The following is a 25,726-nucleotide window of genomic DNA, read 5'->3' on the forward strand; positions in this document are numbered from 1 at the left end:
CACAATCAGGTGTACAGACTACCTTTCCGAATACTCTTCTCTTTCAAAGAGATTTAATCCTTCATCTATTTCTTATTTCCATTTTTGGCATATCATTTCCTTTGTGTACACTTGTCAATAGATGGTTCATGATCCTCATTTTCATCAACTGCTACATTGCATGCATACGTATTCACGACGTCGATTTGATATTGGTTCCATATTGTTCCAGACATGACATAGCTATTTGAGATTTTTTATTCTCAGGTACCTGAATTTCTTTCTTGTCATGTTTTCTATCTCTTTTCGAGATCCTTAATTAGTATTTCATTGCTCGATTCTGCCATTTTCATTCATGCTCCTTTTCTTTTCCAAAGATTATTTTATTTGGAACCGATAGGTCTTTCACGCTTCAAGCACTCTTTAGACTCACTAGCAGTGTGATATTGTCCTTCTGGGACATCCATTTTAATTGGAGCTTTTACAGCTAGTACTTGTGACTTAATCACTTTCTTATGGTCAGTAAATGAGTCTGGCAACTCATATGCTAATCGTTGTAATAGAATTATCTCCATACATTCATTTTGGACTTCTATTTACGCTCTTTAGTCTGAGGATCAATGATAATTCATTTTAACTCATTCATTTTCCAGCTGTTTATTTTCTCCCTCTATTGTTGGATAGACTAACTTTGAGTCTTTACATAAATCTTATAAAATCTTCTAGATTTTATCATCAATGGAGATCATATCCAACATATTCATAACTTCCTTTAAGGTCCTATCTTTTAGTTGTATGGTGGAGCAATTACAACTTGTGCAAATTTTCTAGATGGGGACCTTTGGTTCCCGATCAAAAAAAAATTTAATAGGGAGAATTTTTAATTATTCTTTGGCATTACACGAATCATTGATGTTGCATCTTACGTTGAACATTAGCTACAATATGTTCATCATGTATATCCACATGCATAAAATAATCATCAAAGGCTTTTGAATTCACCAGTTTTACCAATTAGAAAAAATCTGGTTGCGATTTATGACAAGGATACATACGACCTTCTTGTCGATGCATTAACATATGATGGATGATCAGTCCACCAGTGGGTGATCAAGCCGACAAACATGACCTTGTTTAAATAGGTTCTAAATCTATTTGACTGGTGAAAACCATATTCTTATATTGCCTTGTAAGCAAGCAACATATAGCAGATTCGTAAGAATCTTCTGGTTCTTCAACGAATATGCATATGATTATCTTTCGCATCATTACTAAACCGGTATGGCATAAGCGATTTGCCAAACATTACATTTTTGGTAAACTTCTGGTTTACTATTACATTTATCTCCATTTTTAATCATTGTATAGTACAATACAATAGTGTCTTGCGTAATACTTCTGTTCGAAGGTATTCAACATTTCCATTTACTTAATTGTCTCAACATTACTAGATTATAAATCCCGTGGTTTTATTTTATAAATGACTCATTAAGTCTATTTCCAGTGTGAACATACTTCTGGATGTTCTACTGACTATGGATGTGGGATTCTGTAATTCTCCCCCTCGAGATAATGACACTTCAAGTTCATATATCTGGAGCTGAATCCCACTTTAGAATCAACGACATATCGAACTTAATGTCATGTGTTATATCTTAGATCATTTTGACCATTGAGACTTAGGAAAGTATAACGCACTAATGATTTTAAGTTTCATTCCCATAGGCAAGCATGTATCTGCTCCTCTAGAGCTTCCAATAATCTTGATACTAAAAGACATTGTACTCACAATAATTTTCTTTCATCTTTAGATGAACGAATTATATATCTTCTTTATTACCATCTTTATTTTCTCAACTTCAAGTGAGAGTATGAGTTATAAAAAGAAACTATTTAGATTTTGACCTTATTTATATCCAATTTACGTCTACAACCACTTTTATGTCTACTTTCTTGACCAATGTTGATTTTCTTTCTCAATATAAAATGCCAGATTCACTTCTGAAAATGGAGCATAATCAAGTAGACGTAATTCATCATCTTACATCAATAATAGCTCATTGTTTTTCTCAGTGTCAAGAAGACAAGACATAGTTATAAACTTTTTTACTCTCTTTTCTCAATAGTGTGTCTTCTGGACAACATTATTCCTATGAAAATTAATTTTTTTTTTCAATACATATGCATCATTAAAAATTTCTTCGAGAAATTTTACTTATAAACTTAACATCCATCATAGTTGAGATTTATTTACAGACTTAAAGTCTTTTAATATTTAGATGTAAAATACATAATGAGCTTTAGGTAATCGCATTCGGATGATTATACATTTTTTTTTGGATTGCTCTCCAAAATTTGTGTATCTTTTATAGTCAAGCCTTAAGCTTAAAATTCTCGTATAAAATGGTAATATAATAATAAAATTATTTCTAATTATCAAAAATAAATAATACTCCTATAGTAATTATTTTATGAACTAGATCCATATTTTCATACTATTTGACAAGGTTTAACCAATTAATCAATATAGTGAACAAATTTTAGATCACATGTAATAATTTTTATGTAAATTATTTTAAATGGTCAAAATTTAATTAACCTTGTGTATAAAGCAAGAAAGAATAAAATACTTATTTTGACAAGAAAAAATGCAACGTATATGAAAATTCCAACTGCTCATGTTTCTCGTTGGTATAATTTGATCTCTTCTCTATTATAGAACATAAATAATCCTTCAATACTTGAAATTTGCTCATATAAATATGACTATTATTCAATATTAGTATATATGTATAGTCCATTCACCAAAAGAAAATCAGAGTGAAAAACGAAACGTAATTATATTCCAGGGTACACATCTAACAAACATCTTTTGTAGTATGAAACATGTCACGTAATATAATAACTATTAATAAATTTCGTTTAATCAACCAACACCAAACCAATAAATCGATTGATACAAGTAAATAAAGCAAGATATTTTTTTTTTTTTGTAACTTAAAAAGGTTAAACCCGGGTTTATTAACGACACATACCTAACCCCCGGGTGAGAGGTGCAACCCACGGATGGATCCTCTCCCGGTTATTCAAATGAGCCGTAAACATGGGCCCATATCCGCGTGGCCACATGTGGAGCTAATAATTTTGCACTAGAAGGGAGTCGATCCCTGGCCTGGACCAACAGAACAACTCCTCCTCTAGTGGAAACTCCTAGACCACCACGATGTGGTTAATAAAGCAAGATATTTACCAGCAAGATTTTGTTCTACAAATTATAAAATAATATGCAGTGTCAAATATAAACCAAAACATACCACTACGATACCTTGCTAATAGTTATTCAAATATTAGTATGATAAAAAGTTTTATTGTTAAATATATATCTCATACTCAAGTCAATCAACATATATCTGCATGGTCAAACAACTAGATCATCTCGACAGTATGAAAATAATGCATAATACATCATAAGTAATAAATAAATCACATCATAGTGTATTCACGTAAAGCTTTCAAATAACTATACTCTAAGCTAATGATTTCTCACGGCTATCAACCATAATTTTGTAACTATGAAACATGTCTAATAATTCTCTAAACCAATGGTCTCTCAAACCAACAAATATTTAGCGTGCATGAATTAAACCAGACAATAACACTTCATACGATAGAGAAATAAAACATGTTTGTTATATAGTATGATTCTATGATACAATACTTTTAGTTAACATTCATTATCCTTGATAAATTATAGCACACAACCATTACGATCAAAATAAAACAAGAAGATGCTACTGTGCAGTTCAAAGCCAATTATTTGAAGTTAATTAATATAATGAAATTAGCTAAAGCAACTCACGTCAAAGTGATAAATGATTGGATCAAACTGAATCACAATTCATATTGACATATTTATACTTTATAATAATAGGTCAGCATATCTATCTCCAAGGCTTCACACCAAGTCTTCACTTACATAATATGCTATACTAAAACAATATTTGTTTTACGGAATGAAACAAAACAAAATACTTGATAAACAAAGAAACCAATAGCTATTAAACCTTCAATTACTAAGTATAAGGTAACTTATCTCGGTGGTATGACCCATTACTGGTTAAAGATGAGTTATGACGGTCCCATATTCAACTCGGCGTGAACCTAATCAAGCTCTGATACCAACGAATTCAAATTAAGGCGATGAATACCAAATCGCCAAACCAAAGTTTTGGATGTATAAGACAGACACCTCGGCTCTGAAACAAAGTCGGAGAATTAATTAAGAATTCTAACTTATTGAATTCTAACTTATACGATTAGATAAACCATCCCAAAACAAAACATGAACAAACTACAAACATGAACAGCCGGTTATGAGAAGATTTATCTAATATACTATAGTATATTTTATACGTTTTGAAAATAGCGACTCAATTTGATTTTTGAACGTATTAAATCACATCTTAAAGAAACATACTCCTCCTACACGTAGGGTGAGATCGTTTGCAGTATATGAGATCAAAAGCAAAAGCTAACGCATAACGTAATCGAATACAAAAGCAGATGTTACTTATCTGGATATTGCGTAAGGTGAGATGACGATTAGGGTTTTGTTTTGTTGATTGAAATTTTAGATTTTTTTCGGTGGTTAGGGTATTGGTTTTGCTTAGTGGTTAGGGTTTCGTGCTAATAACGTGTTGTGAATCAAGAGAAAGAATTAGTTGTTCTTATTATTATTCCATAGACCAGGATACATATATATATATGAATACAATACTATCGTTTACAACCTCTAGAAAATGGGTTTATGGGTATATATGGGTTTATGGGTATATATGGACATCCACATAATAGTTCATAACAGATTTAACTATTTATCTATCGAAAGAAAACTTTTAAGTAAAATTAATTTTGAAAGTCCAGTCAATGAATTCATAGGGAAGAAAATTAGACAAATTATGTTTTAGAACTATTATTTAGTGAGTGTTATAAACCAAGTGATGATCGACCCATATCAGACCCAAACCGTCCGGCCCATCAGCTATCCATCCGGCCCATTCGCTAATGACTTAGGCGAATGAGAGTTTACCTTTATCTATACTTGATGTTTATTCTTTTCCATATGTATTTAGGATAAGTATTATTTCCTATTCCTATTAGGAATAGGATTTCCTTTTCTCTTACGAAGGTCTAAATAAGACGGTCTAATACTTGTATAAATATAGACCTCTGGTCATGAGTAATAATAAGCTTTCATAGCATCTCTTTTATAACACGTTATCAGCACGATAACCTCTAACCCTAAGTCCCCACGAAATTCCTTAAACTCAGCCAAATATCACAAAACCCTAATTCCGGCGGAACTTCAAAGAGATCGTTCTCCCAAACCGTGAGGACCCAGATGGCGAGCAATATATCAAATTGAAGCTCTCGCCGAGACGAATCATATGCTGCAAACCGCTTGTCGATCCGATCACTGACGCGCCGTCACGCTCTGCTACAGTATGCATCGCCGATTTGCTTTGGAACCCTAATCGTTTTCCTAACCCAAATCCGAGCTCTCTCTCTCTCTCTTGAAGTTAGCTCTTTCTAGACGTGATCAAGTAAACCAGACGTTCTCCTTCTTCCCTGTTCGTGATCCGACCAAGCAAGCAGCCCGTCCGCGACCCGACTCGAAGAACGATCAACTCGCGGCCTCCTTCTCTCTTTGGTGGTCAAAATCTACACTCCATAAGTTTCTAAAGGTAAAACTCGAAACTTAAAAGAACCTACACTGAATTTGGTTGATTGATAAAGATCTGAACCATTAAAATTTGAAGAACCCTAATCTAGGATAATAGAAACCCTAACATATGGAACTAAGTTTTGGTTAGATTGTTTTCCTGTTAAGTTGATAGATCAATGGCTGTTAGGGTTGCTAGAACATTGACTGATCAGTAAGAGCATTGAAACCCTAAATCTAAATTATATGATCCGTTTCCTTTATGATGTTTTGAAAATTTGAAATATCAAAAACCTAAATTGATCCGACTGTTTTGATTGATTGAGTTTGATGTATCTGAGGTTTAGGTTGCTAGATTAAAACCTTGAATTATTTTTGATGATTGTTTGAGTAAATAGAACTGTTTAGAATCGAATTTGATCTTAAAATTGTTAAATTGCTGAAAACCCTAGTTTTCCTTTTTGCATAAAACGATTGATAAACAAGTTTCCATATTGTGATTAATTGTTTGAATATCGAATGAACTGATTAGGAAAATTGCTAGTTTTGATTAAAACCATATTCTGTCCAGAATTGTGAATTTCCTTTTTGCTAAAAGTAGAAAATTTCTCTTTTCCTGAAATTTCCTTTTCTACTTGCTGGAAAATTTCCTTTTACTGTTAGGATTGCTAGAGAATTGCTAAAATTGACTGATTGATCTGATTTAATTCTTTTGTAAAGCTTGATATTGATAAAATCAAACCGAAAAAATGGGCCTTGAAACCTTAATATGATCTGATGATACTTGCATTATTATTCTGATTGCTTGATCATACTAAATATTTTAAGAAAAGTAAAACATAAGAATTATTGACCTGGTCTCACATTGATTAAAAATCGGCCTGAATATGATTGTTGTTATGATTGATGCTTTGATTGCATTCAGATATAAGATCCAACCTTTAGGGTTGTTGCATCACAATTTTATAAGGCCGTGTGGCCTAAAGCATCATATAGACCTCGCATACTTGTTTTTCTCGCACCATGGTCGAGTAGTTAATTGTTTGGTTGAGAGACTTGTGAAACCGTATGCATTGATTTTATTGACTCGGTTGCATCTTGAACTGATTAATAATATGTTTCAGATGTCGAAATTTGAGCCTTCGGATTATGCTGCCCTAAATCTCTCTGGAGATAATTATCTAGAATGGGTAATGAACACTTCAGTTGCCCTGAAGTCTAGAGGACTCGGGAAATGTATCATTGATGGCAATAATGCAATTGAAAGTGAAAAGCATAGAGCCATAACAATTATGCGCTATCATCTCACTGAGGATCTGAGAGATCAGTACTTAAATATTGAGGATCCTTGTGACCTTTGGACAAAACTAAATTCCAGATACTCAATGGCATTATGGCGAAAAGCCATGAATGAATGGAAGATTCTCAGGTTCCAGGATTTTGAATCCGTGGACGAATATAATTCTGCTCTGATGAAAATCGCCTATAGTCTTGAACTATGTGGTGAAGTGGTAACAAATGAGGATTTACTATATAAAACCTATTCCACATTCCATCCAAAGGATCTGTTGTTATCACATAAGGCTAAGGGTTTTACCACCTATAATCACCTATTGTCATGCCTATTGGCAACTGAGCAAAGAGAGCAGAAAGTTATAGATACCATTAGCAGATTTGAAAAACTTCAGAAAAGATACATTGAGCAACAAAACAGTGAGATGAGACCTCCTGAAGCCAATGAGGCTAAAAATGATACGTAGGAATCCAAGGAAGCTGTGTGGAAATATATGGATTGTGAGGCCGGCTTATACATTGACTAAAGAAACGAGATTTTGACATTCTGATTTTATGTTTTATGTTTTGCTTTGATTTGCTTGTCATTTACAATTTTATAGCAATAATAAGAGTTATTTTTAGTTATTATGTTTGATCTGCTTGATGATTTCTTGATTGATAAATGACAATGAAAACTTAATAAAAGGATAGTCAGTCTATTATAGACCACAACATTGCCTAAAGAGGCACGGATTTATTTACCCAATAAAAGACCCATTGAGTTAAGACTTGAGCATGAATGGTTTCCACATTGAACCAATGGGCAAAGGAAACAAAAGTTCCTTTCAGATTATAAGAAAATCGCCTAAGGCCTTATAAGAAAGTGGTCAAGACTATACCTACATACTCTACTGATTTAGACTATGCCAAGGATCAGTATGATAAAGGCAAAATCCATGGTAACCTGTATACCCACGAAATTTTATACACTTTATGGCATGACTGGATTAGCCATCCAGGTCTTTAAAAATTGATGCACATATTACAAAAGACACAAAGAGTTATCCCATAAAATCTCACGTTGTGTAACATGTACACAGGGGAAACTCATTAGGCTCTATTGTCCTAAGTACCACGTGATTATAGTATGTCCATGAGGGGGAATGAGGACAAACTGTGATCCATGAACATACTACAAATCCGTGTGACATGGTCTATGACCATAGTAAGACTTGGCCGAATTCTTTATACTACAAAGGCCACTACCTAATGCTTGGGGACACAAGGATTTACATGTGTAAGGTTAATATGCATCAGGCCATATAAGTGAGCATAGATAATCCCATCTCAGAATGAATACGGGTCATAAACCAGACATATATCATCCTAAGAGATTTTGAATAAACTACCACATACATATGTGCCGTCTAGGATGGAACCTCAGAAGATGATGAGAAAAAGATTGGGAATATATGTTGGATAGGAACATGTCTTTCTCCCACGTTTTTTAAGAGACCTTGTGCCAAATATGGGTGATCAAATTATGGCCAGGTACATGGATCGCATGACTGATGAATCCGACTATCCAACATCAGGAGGAGAAAGAAATAAGCTGGTAAAAGAGAATAAGAGAAATAGAATGGTATTTACCATCATTGTCTTGGCAAGATCCTCAGACTAGAAAATATGATTTAAGACGTCCAAAGAATGTGATCAAATGATACAAAGCTAGCAGAACTAGATGTCAGACATTGACCCAAAAAGAAAAGAATGACTAAGTCATACCAGCTTAGCACCACGAATTTGATGTCCTAAGAGACATAATCAAGTTCCTACAGTGTCTATACAAGATAGACCAATAAGTTCTAAAAGATAAGAAACCTCGGAAAGAAATGAAAGGTGCATAGAATGATACAAATCCGAGTTCAAAGGAAACCAGTCCAGATAGAGAGATAAGGTTGGTCAGCTAAACATCTAAGGTACCAAACCATGTAGTTTGGGACGCCAAACTGCAAGGTAGTAAAGGTCCTGGATAATAAGATCTCAAATCTATTAGATCATGTCTGGAACACTATGGAACTACATAAGAGTGTTAACACCAATAATGTATTTACATATAAGAGAGCTCATAAAAGAAAGTAGCACTTGAGTTTAAAGATATAAAGCGAGGATCATGAACCCACGTAAGAGTACTCATAAAGAATAAATATCAGACTAAAAGAAAACGTGAGGTTTAAAGAGTTTAAAGAAGAGATGGGCGTATTGGCCAAATATATAGAAACGCCATCTGATGATATAGACCAGTGGATAAATGGGTCTTGTGAGGGAAAGAAAATTGTGAGATGTGGAACGTGACCAAGTAGTCAAGAGGTCGTTCACATTACTACTTACAGCATTCAAAGAATGGCTTATTACACAAGGATACTCATAGAGACCAAAGGAACATATTATAAGGAAATATGCTCCTATGTGGTGGATGCTACTACACAAACTCGAAATTGATGAAGTCTGGAAACAAAAGAAATAATTATGTAATAAGTAATACATTGATCACTGGATAAAGAAAATAAAGGTACCAGAAAGATGAGAAAATAAGTTCTCAAAGAACAGCATTGTTCCTAAGCTGTTCATGGACTGAAACAAAAGCAGCTGCATTGAATATGATAAGACTAAGTAAAACTTAGTGAAGGAGTTCGATAAAGAACAATCCAAATCAGTCCATATATTCTTATAAAAGAAATCCCTTGTGTTTATAAGAAATCAGCACTGCAAGTAGGTCATGAGATGCCATCAAAGAAAGTGTGGACTGCGATGTTTTTCAAGTAATATGATTATAGTATGAGACTGCAATGTAAGCACAAGCCATTATGTTTATATCAGTGGATAAAAGGAAACCATAATGGTCCAAGAGAGTGACCAGAAGTATGTCTGGTCGAGGTCAACTGGATATGGCATTGCTGAAGGCAAGAGAGATCGATAACCATGTATAAAGGTCCTTGAGTGTATTTGATTGCAGATCCATAGTTTGATGAGATTATAAAACTCATTGCAGCAATGATTATTAATGATATGACCTTAGACACTCATGGGGTATGGACGGGTATAGACAAGGTCTATAACTCAACATGGATCGACCAATGAGGAAAGATCGGCTATAATGGATAAGCCATTAGCACATACGGGTGATGTATGTCCGAATGGACGAAGGCATGTCCATGAGAAGCCAAGTGATTCGTATGTGTTTGGGTCGATGACTTAATATATATTAAAGTGTCCACGGTATGGCAAAGCCATGTGACTAGAGGATCCGTGGGACATGAGAGGACTTGCGAGTAAAGTTTGATCGCAGATTAGAGGTCCATCCGAGTACTGGTCGAGTGCCATCCGTCCGACCAGGACATAGAGTGGTCAGCTGCAAAGATGCACGTCTTGACCATGTCCTAATGAAGTTCCATAAGATATGAAAGTTACAAGATAACTCAAGTTACAATTCAGCAAGAGCTATTCCTACATCAACTTCAAGAAGCTCAAAGGACTACAAGTTCAGTCATATGATATGTCAGCCGACTTCTTCACCATGTCTACACCAACCACACGTCCATGAAATTTATCTATCAGTTTAGGACGTGCCAATTAAAGGACCAGTTCAAGACTTGGCGCCCATGAAGCTAAACTATCAAATTGTCCATGCGCCAACTCGAAGAACATACACGGGGGTACAAGTCAGGGGGAGTTCATGTATTGTACTCTTTTTCCTTATCCATGGTTTTGTCCCACTGGGTTTTCCTGGAAATGTTTTAATGAGGCAACATTAAGCATGTTATAAGCTCTGAACCGGATGTGTCGATCAAGGGGGAGTGTTATAAATTAAATGGTGATCGATCCATATCAGGCCCAAACCGTCCGGCCCATCAGCTATCCATCCGGCCCATTCGCTAATGACTTAGGCGAATGAGAGTACCTTTATTTATACTTGATGTTTATCATTTTCCATATGTATTATGATAAGTACTATTTTCTATTCCTATTAGGAATATGATTTCCTTTTATCTTATGACGGTCTAAATAAGATGGTCTAATACTTGTATAAATATAGACCCCTGGTCATGAGTAATAATAAGCTTTCACAGTATCTGTTATAAAACAGTGCGTTGGTTTTTAAGAAGTGACTAATTTTAAGACATTTTTTCACAGGGCATATTTTTTTGTCGATTATGTATGCTATTAGTCGTCGCACGGCTCTCAGCTGGTTTGGTATCTGTTGACGTGTATAGTGGTTTTTATCTTTTGAATTGTAGTTTTAGAGACATGGATCAAACATGAAATATCTCAAACCACATGAATTTTTCTTTTTCCTTAAACCACATGAAAATTAGTTCTATTCAGTTCGATTTAACTGAACCTGCTCTCCCGTAACATTATGGTTGTGTGAATGAAAAACCTTACAGATGATAATTATTTGGTTATTTAGACTAACATATTATTTGTCTCTATAAGCTTTTCCTTGGGTTGCCTATTTTAAGCCTAGTCCACTTTACCTTATCTTGCTTTGAAAGCCTACAATATATAACAAAATATCTCTTGCAACAAAAGAAAGGAGAATCTACATGCTCTCGAGTTTCTATTACTTGATGTTATATATACCAACTTTTGTAAGGCCTTTTTAATGCCCAAACAACAATGGCTATTGTATAGACATTAAAAATGTTAAGTCAATTGCTGAGCTGGGCCTTATCATCCACTCGGAGTATTTCAAAATTTGGAAACCCAAACAAGTCACCCTCCGTTGGAAGGAACTGGTTCGGTTCGGTTGGGATAGATGGAGACACGAAGTTGCCACGTGATTCAGTTACAAAACATAAACCGTTGGTTAATCATGTGATAACCGATTTATAAGGTTCGGTTAGGTTGAAACGTGAGTTTAGTGATGGATAGCGACAACACTCATGCAATTCAAAAGTGTGTGCAGTACAGTACACATTTCTTTATACCTTGTCGATCTCATCGTTCTTTCCCATTTCCTTTTTAGTATATGATTTTTTTTTTGAACTGCGTGTATGATTATATAGCTTATTGTCATCATTACATTAAATAAAATAAATTTAACGGCGAGGACCCATTTGTCTTCGATGTTTTTGTTTTCATGTTTTACAGTGTTGCCTTTTAAGAATGGAGTCGCTGAAATGTATGTATTATGGTCCTTTTCTCTTTATATGATGGTTAAAATTTTAGAAACTTAAGTTCCTTTTTCTTGAGATAATTGTATAGTTTTTTTTGCTAAAAAAGATAATTGTATAGTTTTTTTTGCTAAAAAAGATAATTGTATAGTTGGAAACTAAACTAAATGATAAAAAGTTGATTCGTTGTGATTCATCTAGTATGACTTATCGTTCTTTTGCTTTTTTTTTTTTTTGATAACCGAGTATCGTTCTCTAGTCTGGATCGTTCTTTTGCTTGGAGCTGCACTTTACGTTGCAAAGCAAGAACGTACGCTTTGCTAACAAATAATTTTTCTCGATCACTGCAATGTAAAACTGTTGGCAAACAAACTAGATAACATAGTAGTTCATAATTTAATAAAAACTAGTTAAGCAATACAAATTCTTGATTTTAAAAACTTTCCTTATGATAACATTTTAGAAATCTCTAAAGCAAACAGACCAGACGTACGATTGATAAGTTTGGACCCATCAACACACCTTGGTTAAAGGAAGTGAAACAAGACAAAAGAAGGGTGAGGAAAAATTGATCCTAATGGGCACAAACTATACTGCAGAATAGTGCCAATTCATACAAAACATAATAAGAATTATATAAATGATGAATTTGTGGGTCTTGCACTTCATAATTTTTTCTCATCAGTTTCTATGTAGATATAAATGGTTGGACCAGCTAAGTTTCTTTGACAATATCTTTTTGTGCATGAAGATTAAGTTGTCTCACCATATCCAACTCAGGGTTGAGGAGGAGTTCTTTACTCATTTAAATAATGAAAAAATTAAATAAAAAGTGAGAAGAAAAAAATAGTTTCTAAGACCACCTTCAATGGGGTTCTTTCCATTGGAATTACTAAAATATGTATTATGTATATATATATATGTATATATTATATATGTATAAGTATTTATGGGGTCCATAATTTTTGTGGAACCCTATAGCTAGGTAAAAGTTCTAAAAATCCCATTTTAAAAACCTTTGTCTATAGGGTTCAACAAAAATTGTAGACCCCACAAATACTTATACCTATATAATATATGCATAATATATATTTTAAAAACTTCAATGGGAAGAACCCCCATTGGAAATGCTCTAAAGATAGGTAATTTAAGAACCAGTAATAACACTGTAAGGCCACTTGTGTTTTAGTTATCGGTTAGGTTTATTAAAGTTTTATTATTTAATTTGACTATATTAAAAATATTTAGATTAAACTGTTAAGAACTTTTTTTTTTTTTATCAAACCATACTTCCATTATACTGAAACGAGTTTAAACTCCATTATAGGAGTATACAACAAGGTCATAGCAAGCCAAACAGACAAATAAACTGACTGAATAATAGAGAGATAGCTTAAGAAAACAACTTACAAAAGAAGGCCTTAAAAACTGCATAACAATAATTTCATAAGCTTTTTGACAAATTGCATCCAGTGTAACCCAAAGGGTCACAATCACTGCCTCAAAGGCAGAAAAATGCACTAGCTGGGAGGAAAATCCTTGCAATACCAGCAACGCTTGTTCATCCAATTCGCTCCATACATGAGGAAATATTGGGAAAATAGACTGCTCCAGACAGGAAACACACAAGAGAAAAGTACTCGTCTCAACCGGCTTCAACAGAAGGAATATCATAGATAGTGTTTCTTCAATCTGCCACCAAGAAGAAACACACACCAACATAGCACAAAGAGCCAGATTGAACACAAGAAACAAACTGCATACTGCAGTAGAGATTGGCACTGAGGCCATATAGATGCTACTAACGAGCACAATAGTAGAATCTAAGGAGAAAGACTCCATCGGAACATCACAAATTAAGACCAGGATCCACATATCCAGTGCCTCCCATACAACCCGTGTTTCATACCATTCAACAGAATAATGAACCGAGAGTGAAGCGCAGAGGCAAACCTGGAAGAGAACATCAGGACATGATCGAAAAGGAGACCACACTGTGCGCCGGTGGTATAACAAACTGCATCCAGCAGTACATCGATGCCCAGAGACAAAAGATGAGACACCAACAGACAAGTGATGAGTGTCTCCGCCTCTCATCTTACTCGTCAAAATTGGCGAATGAGACTCCAGATCTTGGATTCTGGGAAACGCATGGGATGAAAGGCTGGCGGCGGCGTTGAGGAATTGAAACAAAGCGAGAACAGAGGAAGCGTCGGGAGGGTCTGGTGGGTCCGGCGGAATGGTGGGAGAGAGAGATTTAAACCAAAAAAGCTTACATGGTGGTGGGTCGGGAAGAGACCTGAAACGCGACGGGACAGGAGCAGTCATCATCAGGAGCATGGTGGAAGAGAAGATCTGCTTCAGGAGGAGGAAGGCTGAACGGCGGAGTTGAAGCGGATGAGATCCATCAAAGCGGCGTGCATAGGAAAATGGGCCTGAGAGGTTTTACCTAGGGCGAACTTCAGCGCCGTTCAATTATTTAGAGATCAATTTAATAACTGTTAAGAACTTCAAAATGGGTTTCAACCATTGAGGTTGCCCTAATGAATTATGAATTAACAAGTCCACAAACCAATGATATTATCTTTTTCTTTAATCGCAAAACTTGTTTGTTGGTTCATGTATTTCTCCTCAAACATTTTTCCGCTAAAAAACTGGTGAATATAAACAACATCAAGAAGGATTGTTCGGACATGAAGAGATTGACTATGAGTGGTTGTACTTGTAGTGGAACGTACATATACGTGTATGTATAGCCTTTGTTTCGGTTTCAGTTACTAAAGAAGTGCAATACAGTTAACTTCTCTGCTCTGTTTCTCTTTGTTCGTTGTGTTATAGGAATTGAAACGTAACGGACGAGGTCAGACGCACTATTCCTCTACTTTTATTTTCGCATCCTTATTAGTGTTGGGAATCTGAGTCATTGCGGGTCCCATCCCGTTTGACCCACCTTGAAGTGGGTGCGGGTCGAATGATTGAAAAAATTCAACATGCAGATGCGGATCGAGTCAATATTAAGCAGGGCGGGTTTGGGTTGACCAAATTTGAGTTGCGGATATCCGCCAACCCGCAAAATTAATTTTTTTTTTGTAAAAATAAAAATAAAAAATACGTAAAAATATAGAAAATATTTTTTTAAATTATATAATTTTAAATATAAATATATAATTTATATAATTATAAAAAATAATTAATATATATTAAAATAATTATTTTATTGAATTTAATATTACTCGCGGGTCTCGCGGATTACCCGCAAATCTTAACGGGGCGGGTATATCATTTTTTCTTCGCGGATCATGCGGGTTGAAATTTTGAATTAAAAAAACGCATCGACCTGCGGGACGTGTTGACCCGTGAACCCAACTCTGGCTCATCCGGACAAAACTTTTTTATACGAAGAACTAATAAAATAGTTTAAACAGAAAAAATCGAGACAAATTATAGAACATATAAGACCATTTCCATTGGCACTCTACGTCTTCTTCTATAATCTACTCTGAAAATAGAACGCTATTAGAAATGCTCTAAGGAATCGTATCGCGAATGTAAACATGTCATAAATTTCAGGACAAGTGATATTACACAAATTATTTTATGCGTGACAACTGAAGAATTGTAGCGTACGAACGAGGGCAGACGCACATGTTTGTACCAATTATCAGATTGATTCCCCACAAATAATTACCTATCGGTGAAATCATACAAGGTGTGACTTAGAGTTAGTAGAATTGGACAAAATATCTGTAAATTTTGATTAGATTTGTTATTCGTTTCGATTCGAACACAAAAATCTAAATATTTGAAACTTTACGAAACAAACAAATACTATACAATATCTGTAAGAAACAAAGCAAATCACATCTACTAGGAAAGAATATTCGATCCAATCCGTTATATGCATGTATATACATATAGTTAAAGAATCTTATATATATAATGAATATAAATATTATACTTTATATAAGTTTTACAATATATAACTTTTACAATATATTTATTAAATTAGTTATTAGAACTGTAAAAAGTAAATAATTTTTTTTTTAATTTTTAATAAAATATATTATTATTTTATATTATTTGGAATATTATTTATTTTTATTTTTTATTTTATTTGTACGGATCGAATCGGATATCCAGCTATAAAATTTTCTGGATATCTGGAATACCAAATATCTGGGGGGGGGGCTACAGATCAAATAGGATTGGATAATTGATTATTTGCACGAAACAAATTAGATTACAAATACCTCTGAAAACCTAGATATTCAATTTGTGTCCATCCGTACGAGTTAAACAGTAAAATGTATGCTCGCCTGGAAAACTGATTTATACACTTCCATGTACACCAGGAACTTGATTTATTAAGTCTAACATAATGTAACTATAGACCAAATTTCTTAGTTAACACTAAAAACTAGTTATGTGATCAATCGGGTTTGTTTTTATCATATATCTGTGCATGGCGGCTTCAAGTATAATGCAACTGGTTCAAACCGATCACTTTGTAACGTCGGTTTTGATATAATTTGTGTTTAATTAGTTTAATGATTTGTAATTAATTAAGTTGTTGATACCAATTAACAAGTTAATTACAAATGCACTTTTTCATCTAAATTTTTCTTTATTCAATATTGTGTATTAAAGACAACAACATAAAATTTAATATGATATGTCTTATCAAAAAGCATAAAGAAGATTTGTAAAACAATCTAACCTCCGAAAAATATAATCTGACAAATACGACTACAAGAGAAATCAATAATGAAGTCCATACCGAATATTGGTTGCATGTCGGCAATACATTGATATCATAATGATCTCGTTATATGTTTTTAAACAATCGAAGTGCTTTCCCGCATCCCAACAGGCTGCAGTCACCTTCATTATCTACACGATAAAAGTTTCCATATAAAGATAATCCCTTCAAAAAGGTTTTCTCTAGACACGTTGAATAATCTGCGATAAACATTACAACAAAGAGCAGAACAAAACGAGTATATCTCTTATTACAAAAACCAGCGAAAAAATATCTCCATAATTTTGAAAAAAAAAACCAAAATAAAGCTATAATACTATAAAACAAAGAAGAAGAAAACTATGAGAAGAAAATCTCAGTGCTAGTGCTACAAAAACCACCTGCGCGGACACACAAAAAATCTTCTTTTTTTATTGACGGCTGCAAACTCTTATTACAAATGCATTTAGTTACCATGATTTTAACATGAGAAATTAAATAACAAAAATTTACTTTCTCTCTTTCTCTCTCTCTCTTAACTTTTCAAAGATAAGGTTTGATTAAAAGAAAATTGAATACAGAACTCATTATAGCTACCTAAGTAATAATCAAAGTAACCATGTGATGGTGGTTAACTGGCAGTCCAGCTCTGGGTTGCTAAGCAATTTGGGTTAGAAGGCACCAATACACACTATCATGCGGCCATACAAATATGGGTCCGTTGTTTACGGTCCATTTGAATACCCAATGAAATGATCTATTTTTTTTTTGTCAATTATGCTATTACAAACTACGAGAAACATTACATAGACGATATTATAACCGACAATTCTACTTGCCTTATGAGGATTCATGTCTAACCGCATCACTCCGGAGCCGCCGTGTGAGATCCATTCTTGGCGGTACTCTTTGTGCCATGCTGAGATCTCTGGTAAGCCTTTGTCTCGAATATTCTGCATAATTCGTCTTTGCTGGGAATTAAAACTCAGACCTCTTGATGTAGAATCATTAATGAATCATTGGTCAAACCAGTGGACCAAGGAGGCTTCCACCAGTGAAATGATCTATCTATGGGATGTACCTTCTTTGAAAATTAGTTTGGCCCCTTCCATAAGCCTAGAATACTCGGGTTAAAAAGATTTAGATGTCCCACGACATCCTAAAAAGAACACACTTTGTGTTTAATTACCATATATGTTTCATATTAAATGATGGTTTAACTCAATGCACAAATATTAAAAAATTACTTTGATCAAAAGTATCACTAAAATATAATTAAAAATTGATTAGTTTAATTATAAATAGAAATAATTATTAAAAATTTAATTGGCTAAGCAATTTTTGAAAAAGTTAAAGTTATATAGATTTGTGCAAACATCATATATTATGAAACATCAAAACTTTTCTAAAACTTCATGTATATATTGAAACATAGGGGAGAAGTAGCTTTTGGAGCTATTCGTTTATCACTTTCAACCTTTTCTTCTTCTTCATCTTCATTTAAAGTGTTCAAGTTCTTCCAAAATCAGAGTAGTTTCATTTCCGCAAGTAATTTTTGGATTCAAGTTTCTTGACTTAACGCGATTCCTAGTCTCCTTATTTTTTTGACTTTTTTTGTTTTCATGCTGGTAAAAAAGCTGAAGCTGAAGCTTCTATTTTGAAAACTCATATTGAAACTGTTACCCTCGCCAAGCTCACTGTCGAAGACCGGGGTGCACATTTAGATAGAGCGCTAAAGGAGTGTATTAAAGGCCATACTGATACTTCGTATAAACCCCAAATGGAGAATATGAAGAAGTCCGTCCTGTCTCTGTCGGATGTGATGTAGTGGGTAGAGCAGGTGAGCTTAACCTGCTGTGATGTAGTGGGTAGAGCTTAATCTGAGTCTTTTATATAAACATGTAAAAGGGCTAGTCTTTGGGTAAGGTAAGAGAGAGTCAATAAAGAACACGTTTTCATCTTTATCTTGTCTTTGTTTCTTGCCTTTTACATGGTATCAGAGCCATGGAAGAGGTTTCAGAAACGTTTTCAACTCCAACATTGAGTATCTCTCACTGTGTTACTCTGAAGCTTTCATCCTCGAACTACCTTCTCTGGAAGACTCAGTTCGAATCGTTTCTCTCAAGTCAGTCTCTGCTTGGTTACCTTGATGGATCTACGGCTCGTCCTACACCTACAGTTACCAGAAGAAACGGTGATGATGTTACAGAGGAGCCAAATCCAGAGTTTGTCAAATGGATTCGTAAAGATCAGTTGGTTATGGCGTGGCTGTTTGGGTCTCTGTCTGAAGAAGCATTACATTCTGTGTATGGTCTACACTCAGCGCAAGAAGTGTGGCTCAGTCTAGGAAAGAAGTATAATAGAGTTTATGCAACACGCAAGTTAGATCTGCAACGTAAACTTCAGGGTATGTCCAAAGGATCAAAGGCCATGACTGAGTACTTAGGAGAAGTCAAAGGTGTCTGTGATCAACTAGATTCTATAGGAAGTGTTCTTACTGATCAAGAAATGATTTATGGAGCACTCAGTGGGTTAGGAAAAGAGTATGAATCAATCTGTACGGTGATAGAACACTCCATGGATGTTGTTCCACAAATGAGTTTTGAGATGCTGTTTACAAGTTGGTTGCTTTTGATGAGAAACTTCAGACGTTCACTCAACAAACTGAAGTCAATCCTCACTTAGCATTTCATGCTGGAAGAGGATACAACACTCGAGGTCGTGGAAGCTACAATAATCGAGGAGGTTACCATGGTCGTGGTAATATGTCATACTCAACTAGAGGCAGAGGTTTTCAACAGCAATTCTCAGGAGGTTCCGGTTCAAACTCCACTACAAAACCTACTTGTCAAATCTGTGGGAGATATGGCCACACTGCTGCTCGCTGCTACAACAGATTTGTTCAGGATTTTCAAACACCAGACAACATTCACACAGCTCTTGCTGCAATGAAAGTTTCTGATCAAGGTCGTCACTCAGGACAGGAATGGTACCCAGACTCAGCTGCAACAGCTCACATTACCAGCAACAGTGGACAACTTCAAAGTTCTGAACCTTATTTTGGAAGTGATCAAGTCATGGTTGGTAATGGAGACTACTTACCAATTACTCATGTAGGCTCTATCGCTCTTCAAACACCTCAAGGTAACTTGCCTCTTAATGATGTGTTGATATGTCCTGGTATATCTAAGTCACTGTTATCAGTTTCCAAGTTAACATCTGACTATCCGTGTGAGTTCACCTTCGACTGTGATTCTGTATGTGTTAAGGACAAGGTAACAAAGAGGGTGATAACACAAAGGCAAAGACTTAAAGATCTCTATGTGCTGAAGGACCTGCAGTTTCAAGCATTCTATTCAACCAGACAGCAAGCAGCGAGTGATGGTGTGTGGCATAGAAGGCTTGGGCATACAAATGTGGATGTTCTTCAGCATCTCTCCAGAAGTCTGGCAATAGTTATGAATAAGACAAGCTCACGTCTCTGTTGTGATGCTTGTTATTTAGGAAAAAGCTCAAAGCTTCCCTTTGTAGACTCTGATTCTGTCTCTAGTCATCCATTAGAAAGGGTTCATTGTGATTTGTAGGGTCTAGTCCTGTGGTTTCATCCCAGGGGTTCAGATACTATGTCATTTTCATTGATAATTATTCAAGGTTTACTTGGTTTTATCCACTCAAGCTCAAGTCTGACTTCTTTTCTGTCTTCCTCCGGTTTCAAACAATGGTTGAGAACCAATACAAGCATCGTATAGCTCAGTTTCAGTGTGATGGAGGGGGAGAATTTGTCAACAAACGGTTTATGCAACACTTACAGACTTGCGGTATTAAGCAGCTTGTGTCATGTCCCCACACTCCTCAACAAAATGGATTGGCAGAGAGGAAACATCGACACATCACTGAACTTGGGATCACAATGATGTTTGAGAGTAAGGTGCCACAACAGCTATGGGTGGAGGCGTTCTTCACTTCAGCGTTCCTTGGTAACCTGTTGCCATCATCAGTTCTCAAAGATCGAAAGAGTCCCTATGAAGTGCTGAATGGAACAGCTCCGGTATACACTTCTCTGCGAGTTTTTGGGTGCAAATGTTACCCTTATCTCAGACCGTACATGAAGAATAAAATGGATCCAAAGTCACTTGTGTGTGTGTTCTTGGGATATAATGAAAAATATAAGGGTTATCGATGCTTATATCCACCTACTGGAAAGGTTTTTATCTCAAGACATGTCTTGTTTGATGAAAATCATTTTCCTTTTGGAGATATATATAGTCGCTTTCACAAAGCTACAGCTTCAACATTACTAAATGCGTGGAGGAGTGTGAATCTGACACAAGAAGATCAAGTTAGTGATGCTGAAGTACTGGAAGAAGATCTACCTTCGCCTGTCCAGAGACAAGTAATGGTTCAAATGACACCAAGTCCAGTACCTCAAAATCAAGATGATGAGGATTCAACATCTGAGGCAGCGTCAACTTCATCTATCTCTCAGTCTGATAACGACGAAGTTGAACAGATAGTGAGGCCAGTCCCAGTTGTGCAAAACCCTCACCCTATGACTACAAGAGCTAGAGCTGGTATCATCAAACCAAATCCAAGATATGCAATGGTGACCATCAAAACAGATTGTCCTGAGCCTAGAAGTGTCAAAGCAGCTTTAAAAGATCCAAGGTGGAATGGAGCAATGCAGGAAGAGATAAATAACATGGCAGAAACAGAGACATATGAGTTAGTTCCACCTGAAGAAGATCAAAATCCAGTTGGTTGTGGATGGGTTTACAAGACTAAACTAAATGCTGATGGTACAGTTTTAAAACCTCGAGCTCGTCTGGTCGCTAGAGGAAACGAACAAGAAGAAGGAGTTGATTTTTGGGAAACCTTCAGTCCAGTTGTTCGAACAGCTACCATAAGTACAGTGTTGCATGTTGCAGTCACAAAGAAATGGATGATAAAACAACTTGATGTTCAGAACGCATTTCTTCATGGTGACTTAAAGGAGTCTGTGTACATGATGCAACCTCCAGGTTTTGAGGATTTAATGAAACCAGATCATGTCTGCAAATTGAAGAAAGCCATCTACGGTCTTAAACAAGCACCAAGGGCCTGGTTTGATAAGTTTAGCAAATTTCTACTACAGTTTGGGTTTCAGTGTAGCTTTCCTGATCCTTCTCTGTTCATCTATCATCGCGGTACAGACGTTATTTATCTGTTACTTTATGTCAATGATATGATTTTAACAGGAAACAATGAGATCCTGCTGAAGGTTCTCCTTGAAAAGCTCAGTTCAATTTTTCGCATGAAGGACATGGGATCAATTCACTACTTTCTTGGCATTCAAGTACATCAGTGTGAAGATGGCTTGTTTCTAAATCAGTCTAAGTATGCTCAGGATCTTCTGGTAACTGCTGGCATGAGAGACTGCTCAACTATGTCTACTCCACTTCCTATGAAGCTCGATAATCTTCCTGGTCATGATCAACTATTTTCTGAGCCATCGTACTTCAGAAGTCTTGCAGGAAAACTGCAGTACCTTACTCTGACAAGACCTGATCTCCAATTCTCAGTCAATTACATATGTCAGAAGATGCATCAACCAAGTGTCTCGGATTTCAGTCTACTGAAGCGCATCTTGCGGTATGTGAAGGGAACATTTGATATGGGGATTAGTATTAAAGGTCACTGTGACTCTACTCTGGTATGTTATAGTGATTCCGACTGGGCTGGATGTAAAGATACTCGCCGATCAACTGGTGGGTTCTGTACTATGTTGGGAACTAATGTTATTTCATGGTCAGCTAAACGCCATGACACTGTCTCAAAGTCTTCCACTGAGGCAGAGTATCGGACAATGTCAGCCGCAACATCAGAGATAGTGTGGTTACAAAATCTCCTGAAGATAATGGGACTCCACCAACGAGTTACTCCTCTGTTATTGTGTGACAATCTGTCTGCTGTTTGTCTTACAGCCAACCCAATGTTTCATAAACGGACGAAACACTTCGACGTCGACTACCATTATGTCAGAGAAAGGGTAGCAATGAAGGCTTTGGAGGTGAAACACATTCCTGCGACGCTGCAAATTGCAGATGTCTTTACCAAATCCTTGTCGCAGGAACCGTTTTTCAAATGGCGTAACAAACTTGGTGTTTCCGTGCCTTCTACGCCAAGTTTGAGGGGGAGTAAAGGCCATACTGATACTTCGTATAAACCCCAAATGGAGAATATGAAGAAGTCCGTCCTGTCTCTGTCGGATGTGATGTAGTGGGTAGAGCAGGTGAGCTTAACCTGCTGTGATGTAGTGGGTAGAGCTTAATCTGAGTCTTTTATATAAACATGTAAAAGGGCTAGTCTTTGGGTAAGGTAAGAGAGAGTCAATAAAGAACACGTTTTCATCTTTATCTTGTCTTTGTTTCTTGCCTTTTACATGTATGAGACAGATAAGGAGTTTCAAAGAAGAAAACGAACAGAAGCTGAATGATGTTATAGTAAGTAAGACCAACCAAATGGACAAACTCAGGGATGAGTTTGATTCCAGGGTTGGGGAGTTTGAGCAGGAGATACTTCGGTCTGCAGCTGAAAACGAGGAGCTCTCTAGATCGTTGCAGGAGCTTTCCAACATGGTTGTGAGGATAAGTGAAGAGAAGTTCAGAGCAAAGAATCCATCATACCCCTCCAAGACAATACTTTATTTTTCTATCAATCTCGCATGAATTGAACCTGAATCTGATACCATGACAAGTTTCCCGGACTTTTAACTTACATATTTGCAATATGAGTAAGTGTAGTGGCCCAAGTCCCTTATATATTACTCAAGTCTCCTACATATTTGCAATATGAAATCTTCTTTCCAACGGTAAAAGTCCAAACAAGATTGGTCTTTGATGTCTGAACTCTCTCAAACCAATAGTAGGAAGATGAAGAATACTGAGAGTGCTAACCAGTTGGAGCTTATGGACGACTTTCTAGAAATGGAAAAGCTCGCTTGTCTACCAAATGACGAGAACACAAACGGTCACTCGAGTGCCGATTCTGATGCTGAGACTCTAGCAGCGATGCAGCTTAAGAAAAGTATCTCCACTGTGCTCCAGTCTCTTCCCAAAGATGCTGCCATGGAGAAGATTTTGGCAGAGGTACAGTGTGCCATTGAAGATGCAGGTGGCGCTCCATTTGAATGTCATGGACCTAATGTAAATTTGAAAGATTGAAGCTCGATAAAGAAAAAGCAGAGATCAACCTTGCAAGCTGTGAAACAGATCTTGAAGCAACCAAGTCAAAACTACAAGAAACAGAGCAACTGTAAAATCAGATTTGAATGGGATTTGGAATCTGCTCACAAGTCTAATGGAATGGCTGAGACACAGCTTAAATGCATGGTTGCATCTTACACATCTTTTGTCGAGTTAAGTTCTCTTAATGTCAAAATCGAAAACTTAGAAGATGAGCTCCATGACGAAAAGGAAAACCACTGAGGGGCTTTAACCTAATTTCAAGAACTGGAGGAGCAATTACAAAGGTATATTAAAAACCAAATCTTACTCTTATCTCTATTTTTCACCACAGAGTCTCTAAATACTCTTTTGTACAAAACTTCAGAAACAACCAAAACTGTCCGACGCGTTCAGTAACTGAAGCTGATCCCAGAAGCAAACAGGAAAATTAGTTAGCAGCTGCTGCAGAGAAGCTACAGGAGTGTCAAGAGACTATATTGCTTCTTGGGAAGCAACTCAAATCTATGTGTCCTCAAACAGAACAGGTTGCTTCTTCTCTAAGCCAAGAACAAACCCTAAACCTAGAAGAAGATAACGAGAGCGCAACTTCCACAAAAAAATCAAGACAACAGATTGAGTTCTGCTTCAGACAAAGAAGCACCATCGATGACTACAATGAGATCTCCGATGGGACCGAAACATAGACACACCAAGTCAAACTCATCATCTTCCTCGTCATGACTTTACCCCTGAGAAACACTCTAGAGGATTCAGCAGGTTCATATCCTCTAAAGAAAAAAAACAAACCAAAAAAGTACAAATCTAACTATGTTTGTATGTCGTATCCAGTGCCGTGCGGAAAAGTTTTAGGGCCTAAAGCAAGTTTTAAAAAATAAACTTATTTCCAACAATATTAAAAAATAGGGAGAATTGCCAAGTGTGACTCAAAACTTGGAGTCAAACCAAAACAATACCCCAACTTGGGTCAAAGGCAAAAGTAACTTAAAAGGCTATTGAAATTACAACTATCCCCTTGTGACCAAACAAAAAAACGGAATTTTTTTTACGTTTCTACCCCTCGCAAGTCGTCTGTTTAGACGACTTAACTGAAAGTCGTCTGGACAGTTAGTCTTAAACATAATTTAAAAATTTTGTAAAAAATATTTTGATAAGTGAAAAATGGGAATTATGTAATTAACATATGTCTTAGGAGGTATAAATTAAGATATAACAAATTTCAATTGTTTTCAGCATAGATGAGTGAAAGTAGTGAGTCATGATATTCTTTAGTTTATGTTTCATCAACATATGTTGTAGTATTGTATGTGTTCTTAGGGTTAGATTTTGGAAAGCATTAAAACCGTTTTTGAAAATTTTTAAAATTACTTATGCGTGTTCATTTCTGTGTATAGTAAACACTATTTAAGTATAATTTGATTTTATAACGTGGTTAGTTAGTTAATCTAGTCATTTTAGTTTAGGGGTTCATTTTAGGGTCTAGGACGACTTAATATTTTGTCGTCTGAAAACAGACGACTAAATATTAAGTCGTCTGTTGTACATTATCAGCCAGAATAAGTCGTCTAAACCGGACCAAACCTTAAAGTTTACCAATGTACTTTTAAAGCTAACC

General features: G+C 35.8%; 1 pseudogene; it reads left to right on the forward strand.

The window, feature by feature from the left end:
- The first annotated feature begins 23,799 nt into the window (after window positions 1-23,799).
- Window positions 23,800-25,007, forward strand: LOC111206987 (annotated as a pseudogene).
- Window positions 25,008-25,726: the final 719 nt, after the last annotated feature.

This window comes from Brassica napus, chromosome C7 (genome assembly GCF_020379485.1).
Source record: "Brassica napus cultivar Da-Ae chromosome C7, Da-Ae, whole genome shotgun sequence".
Lineage (NCBI taxonomy): Eukaryota > Viridiplantae > Streptophyta > Magnoliopsida > Brassicales > Brassicaceae > Brassica > Brassica napus.